The sequence below is a fragment of the Alexandromys fortis genome, unplaced genomic scaffold, assembly GCF_014885135.2.
Source record: "Alexandromys fortis isolate MF-2015 unplaced genomic scaffold, M_Fortis_MF-2015_v1.1 scaffold_1, whole genome shotgun sequence".
Lineage (NCBI taxonomy): Eukaryota > Metazoa > Chordata > Mammalia > Rodentia > Cricetidae > Alexandromys > Alexandromys fortis.
Genome location: NW_026067927.1, coordinates 230,225 through 236,687, shown reverse-complemented (window position 1 = coordinate 236,687; position 6,463 = coordinate 230,225). Strand labels below are relative to the sequence as shown.

The 6,463-nt window shown below is 47.2% G+C and overlaps 1 long non-coding RNA gene across 2 annotated transcripts in view; it reads right to left on the bottom strand.

The window, feature by feature from the left end:
* Positions 1-4,431, bottom strand: part of LOC126502727 (uncharacterized) — a 20,161-nt gene extending 15,730 nt beyond the window's left edge. For both annotated transcript variants that reach the window (XR_007592032.1, XR_007592031.1), the window contains exons 1-2: positions 4,365-4,431; positions 3,864-3,938 (exon numbers count right to left, since the gene is read on the bottom strand). This is a non-coding gene — a long non-coding RNA (uncharacterized lncRNA). The remainder of the gene's footprint in view (positions 1-3,863; positions 3,939-4,364) is intronic.
* Between the last annotated feature and the right edge of the window lie 2,032 nt (positions 4,432-6,463).

Genomic DNA, 6,463 nt, shown 5'->3' with positions numbered 1-6,463 from the left:
CTCTCTCTCTCTCTCTCTCTCTCTCTCTCTCTCTCTCTCTCTCTCTCTCTCTCTCTCTCTCTCTCTCTCTCTCTCTCTGTGTGTATTAAAGGTATTGATAAAAGACATTCTGAGATGTCTTAAATTTATTACAAAGGCTGGAGGGGGAGGGGGAAGCGATAAGGGGAGTTAATCAGTTAACAGTTGCTATAGATAAAGTCAACAAAGAGACTGTTCTGTGGAAACCTTGATTTAAAAGCCTTCACACCCAACCACCAGGGCCACTACACCCTGTTCACGTTTCTAACCTTTCCTGACTGTTAACCTCAACTAGTCCAGAACCTCAACCTCTTCTTCCACCTCTTCATCACTGATGATAAAACCCAGGTTCTTACATATAAAGGGCAAGAAACCACTGAGTCATAAGCCTGGCCCTTGGGTTTTCAAGACAGACTCTTGCTATATAGCTCAATCTCACTTGGAACTCAAAATCCTTCTGCCTTAGTTTCCTGAATACTGGCATTAAGGCCATGTACTACCTACCATCCCTGGCTAGGAAGCAGGTTAAGGCTGAAAGTATTTAAAATGTGTCCTGCTCATATCCCACCCACCTTTGGCTTGGTCTAACCCAATGGCTGTCTGGCAATATCTCTAGTGCCAAGCCAGCCAACAGACTGGCAAATGACAGTCTCTATCAGAGGCAAATCTCTATCTGGAAGTTGAGGAAGAGGTTCGATGTGACACATGATGTGAACCTTATTCCTCATGTAGAGTGCTAGTGCCTTGAATTTCTCAAGAACTTTTTTTTTTAAAGATTTATTTATTTATTATGTATACAACATGCTGCCTCCATATATGCCCACATGCCAGAAGAGGGTGCCAGATCTCATTACAGACGGTTGTGAGCCACCATGTGGTTGCTGGGAATTGAACTCAGGACCCCTGGAAGAGCAGCCAGTGCTCTTAACCACTGAGCCGTCTCTCCAGCCCTCTCAAGAACTTTTGAATGAAAGCTAATTTAGTACTTATATAAATGGTCCCAAGTAAACAGGGAAGCCAAGATTTCTTACCCTGTTTACTTGGCCAAGGGTTCTCTGTCTATTTCTCCCTGCCAGACATCTATACACACCAAGCTCTATCTGACTGAGGGCTTTTTGCCTGTCTCTTGAGATCACCTGTGATCAGTATGATTAATCTGGAGAGGTTTGTTGGCCTGGGATCCTAATTTTCAAAAGAGGGTTAACTTTAAACGGAGTTCCCGCTTCTACCCTGTCACTCCTGAGGTCTGTTTTGGAATGTCTGTGGAAGATGGAAGATATAAACAGAGGGTATCACTATGTCTTCCTGTCACTCGGCCAAGCCGTCAAGACGTTGACTCAAAGCAAGGTGACTTACAGGGGAGTTTTGCCATGGTCTTTTAGATCAGTGAATGCCCCCGCCCAGTGAGGGGCAAAGGAATTGACTGGCCGAGGCAGAAAGGCAGAGGGGCCTGGGTGGGGAGGGAGATCATAGGCTTTGGAGGCAGCAAATCTTGAGTTTGTATCAGGAGCTGAATGCTCAAGTTCACGACCTCAAATGTGGAGCAACTGACCCGACCACTATGGTCTTGATTTTAACTCGAGAGGATTAGCAAGCAGCTCTTTCTCAAAGGACGGTAGGGTCGTGAGGAGCAGCAGGGGGATTTCTGTGAGGGATCCAAGGGCAGCATATACTTGCCCTCCCTAAAGCAATGGAGTCGAAGTCACCCTTGATGGCTATCCCGGGAGTCAGCAAAGAATCACAGCAGATTTTGTGTTCTGAAAACCTGCTCCATAGACGGACTTGATGTTCCCTCCAGCATCCTAGGAGCTGGGCGAGAACTATGAAGCCCCGAGGCTGGAGAAGTGTCTCAGTGGCGAAGAGTCTTTATTGCTCTTCAGAGGGTGCGAGTTCAGTTCCCAGCAGCCTCACGGTGACTCACAACCATCTGCAACTCCAGTTTTAGGCTGCAGGTGGTGTGTATACATGGAGGCCAACCAAACAGTCATCTACATAAAATAAAAAATAATCAGCTGGGGGCTGGAGAGATGGCTCAGTGGTTGAGATCATTGCCTGCTCTTCCAAAGGTCCTGAGTTCAATTCCCGGCAACCACATGGTGGCTCACAACCATCTGTAAAGAGGTCTGGTGCCCTCTTCTGGCTGCAGACATGCACACAGACAAAATAGTGTATACCTAATAAATAAATAAATATTTTAAAAAAATAATCAGCTGGGTGATGGTGGCGCACGCCTTTAATCCCAGCACTCGGGAGGCAGAGGCAGGCAGATCTCTGTGAGTTCGAGACCAGCCTGGTCTACAGAGCTAGTTCCAGGACAGGCTCCAAAGCCACAGAGAAACCCTGTCTCGAAAACAAACAAACAAACAAACACAAATCTAGCCAGGAGGTGGTGGTGCACGCCTTTAACTTCAGCACTTGGGAGCCAGAGGCAGGGGGATCTCTGACTTTGAGGCCAACCTGGTATACAGAGTGAGATCCAGGATAGTCGGGGCTACACAGAGAAACCTTGTCTCTAAAAACAAAAACAAACAAATACAAAAAAAAAAAAAAAAAAACCCAAAAAGCTAAAAAAATAATAATAAAAGAATTATGATGCCCTTGTTAGAGTTAGGAAGGAAAGCGAGGTGATTGGAAGGTAAATGAGCGAAGACCGCAGACACAGGAACCCTGAACTGCCGTGACCCAGGGTTTCCCTCAGGACATGCCTGCTTGTGAGCTCATCCCTAGCTCCAAAGCTCTCCACCCATCTACGTCATCCACGCTTCTTATCCCCGTGACAAAACGCTTGTCAAAGCAACAGATGGAAGGAAGGAGTGACTCTGTCTCAGTTTCGGTGCTCTGAAGGGTCCAAGTCATGGGGTTCCTGAAGGAAGGACTGTGTGGTGGAGTTCCCTTTCATCCTGTGTGGATCAAGCAGTGGGGAGCAGGAATGGAAGCGGGGCTGGCTCTAACCTTAAGGCCTGCCCCAACAGTCTATGTCTTCGGGGTACGCCTTGTATCCTAAAGGTTCCATAACCTCCCCCAAACAGTGTCACCAGCTAGGTACTGGAACACGCGGGCCAGTTTAGGGCATTTCTCGTTTAGCTACTAATGCTGCGTGTATGCCTCAGCTTAAAAGTGCAGCGGTGCCCTGCAGATTTAAAGAGTGATGACAGGCTGGGGTTGCTGCTCAGGGTTAGCTTTACCCAGCCATGAAAGGGGGTGAGGGGTCCATCCTCAGAACCACACAACAAAACCAAGCAAGCCATCCAACAAACTATTCAAGGATAGCCAACTCAGCCCAAAACATCTGTGACAGTGTGTGAAGATGACCTGATAGGGATCTATCTATCTATCTATCTATCTATCTATCTATCTATCTATCTATCTATCTATCTATCATCTATCAATTATCTATCTATCTATCTATCTATCTATCTATCTATCTATCTATCATCTATCAATTATCTATCTATCTATCTANCCTTGGGGCTGTGGGGGTCAGAAGATGCCATTGGAGCTCCTAGAATTGGAGTTACAGATGGTTTGAGCCACTGTATGGATGGTGGGAATCAAACCTGGCCACCTGGAGAAGTATTGAGTGCTCTTAAATGGCTGAGCCATCTCTGCAGCAGTACTCAGAAGTTTTTTCTTTTCTTTTTTGTTTTTTTTTAAAAGATTTATCTATCTATCTATCTATCTATCTATCTATCTATCTATCTATCATCTATCAATTATCTATCTATCATCTATCTATCTATCTTTTTTTCTATCTATCTATCATCTATCTATCTATCTATCTATCTATCTATCTACCTATCTCAAAGTAATGAAGAGAGGGAGCCACATTCTGTAGTGATGCTCACCTGTCGTTCAACACTGGGAAGGATGATCCGGGAAGACCATGGGTTTGCGGTCAGCGCAGCCTGCCCATGCAGGTTCTGTATTAAAACAAAAAGCAAGCCAGATGACGGAGGTTAACTCCCAGGTCTGTTAGCTTGTGGTCTTTCATAACTACCGCAGATAGATGATTCCATCTTTCTTTGCCTCTGTGTTTCCATCTGCTAAATGATACTTGAACAACTGAATACTAGAAGTTGCGTGTCAGGGTTGTAAACTGGATAAGGAATGTGAACTGCGCTTGGCACTTAGCCCCTCCCCCTCCCCGTGTCTTTAGCGCTTTCAGTTATGTGTTTGGGTAACCCTGGGAGCCCACGGAGCAGATATTCTAGGATAGTTCCACTGGTCTCCAGGCAGGGGGTCTGTGAGGCCCAGGAGTGGATGGGCCCATGGGACAAGGAAGGAGGCCACAACTTGTTGCATGGTAACTGCTTTCTCTGTCTGGGAAGGTGGAGGCTGGTGTTTACCTGTAACTAGGTGGTGTTGGAGGTGGTGGGTGATCCGTAAAGAAATTAATAAAGATCAAGGGCAAGGAGTGGTTCCTAGAGCCGGAACTAAGCCAGTTAGCTGCAAGGGCAGTGCTCCAAGTCCTGCCTCCCTCACAGTGGTGGCCAGGGGGTGTCTCCTTGTGGCCATAGAAACCATGCCGGCTTTTCCTGCAACAGTGTTCTGGGGAAGGGTTATTTAGCTCTGGCTTCTGAGGCTCCCTCCATCACATGAACCTTTCTCCTTCCACGAGGTCGGAGAGCACCAAGGCCCTCTGAGTCCCTGTGAGATGGGATGCCTTTCAAGCAAGGGCTCAGAAGTCGTAGAGGAGTCCCAGAAACCTGGAGATCACCCTGAGGGAGGAGAGCCGAAGGTGGAGCCTGGCGCTGAGGCAGTGGATGGCAAGGACACCTCAGTGAAGGAAGGAGCCGCTGAGCTGAAGAGCTGACCCTCTTTCTTGACTGGACCCTCACCTCATTCCTGGAACAGCCTTCAGCCTGTGAGGTCTCATTCTGAGGAACTATCCTTGGAGGGTGGAGAGACCCCTGCTTGGGATATGACCTTCCTCAGGACTTGCTCTCTGGCCTTGGGTGGATGAGGGTGAGGCTTGATGTGGTTCTGTTTCTCCAGCGTCCAGCAAAGAGGACAAAAGATCGCTTCATTCTTCTTGGGCCTTTCCCACAGCTGCTGGAAAGAAACATGTAGATTGACTTTACTGATCCAGCCTATATGCTTCTGACTGTGACTGTCTCTCCCGGGGTCTGCCTCCGTTTCCCAGAATTCTGAAGACTATGTACCTACGACAAGGATGGGAACTATGGATCTTGGTTTGGTCTTCATCTCTTTCCCCCCTTTTAAACAGCTGACTGAACAGCCAGCATGCCCGACAGGAAGCTTTTGCATTTGGCTTTTTCCATGTTGTTTGCATGAATAATTTAATATTTAACTTGCAGTATCATTAATGAATTATGGGAATAATCAGGATTGGACAGGATTTTGTGAATGGACGGAGATAGGGGCTTGGGCTCACAACAAGTAGAGTGTTGAGCCCTGGCGGGGGGAGGAGAGATTCACATTTCTGGTTATTAAATCTCTGGAAGGGTCCCCCTGTTAGCTTGTCTTCTGCTATCAAAAGTCTGTCAATTTGAGCCCTCTAGCATCTGAGCTGTCTGCATCTAGCCTTCAAAAATATTTTGCTGTTTACTAACAATGAGTCTGCCAGCCTTTCTTTTTTTTTTTTTCCCCTGAATGCATTTTGTTTTTAATGCAACCTCAAAGCATTTTCCGTTTGAAATCAAACAGACATGTTTGCAAATAAACGATGACACATCACATTTGAAAGGCGAGACTGGGGCTGTGTGATTGCAGGATTGTCAGGGAGGGGTGGGTGCCATTCCTGGAGCCTCCCCTTTGTGCCAGGCCTCACACTGAGTTTCTACAGGGGACTAACCAGCATTCACCAGCTTCGCCACCCCTATTTTATAGGTGAGAAAATTTAGGAGCTTGCCTGAGTACGGCTTAGGAGGGTGTGTGTGCGCCTGCGCGCGCACGCATGCGTGCACATGTATTCTGGAACTCGCCCTCTTTCTGAGTGTTGGAATTACAGACATGTGCCACCATGCCCATCGACAGAGACCAGACCTGAACCCCAGCTGTGTGACTTTAACCTACACAGAGCCCTAATTAAAGACTACATAACTATGGTCTTTCTTGGGAATGAACTAAAGAAACGGAAATCTAACATCTAAACACTATTTTTCCATTTTTATGAACGTGCGTGTTGCGCGGATGCATGTTTTTGCCGCTGGCACGTGTTTGGGTGAGCACAGCGCGCCCAAGTGCAAGTGATAGGCCCAGTGTGGTGTCAGGCTTCACCCTTGCTCACTCTTCTACCCTATTCACTGAGGGGAGGGTCTCTCAATCAAGCCCAGAGCTTGCTCCGGGATTCCCCTGTTTGCACCTTCCAAGGCTAGAACTACAGGTAGGCTGCCTGGTCCACCTCGGCAAACACGGATTCTAGGGATCTGAACTTCCGTCTAATGTTTCTGTGCCATCCCCTCATTCTAAAATTTTACTGGGA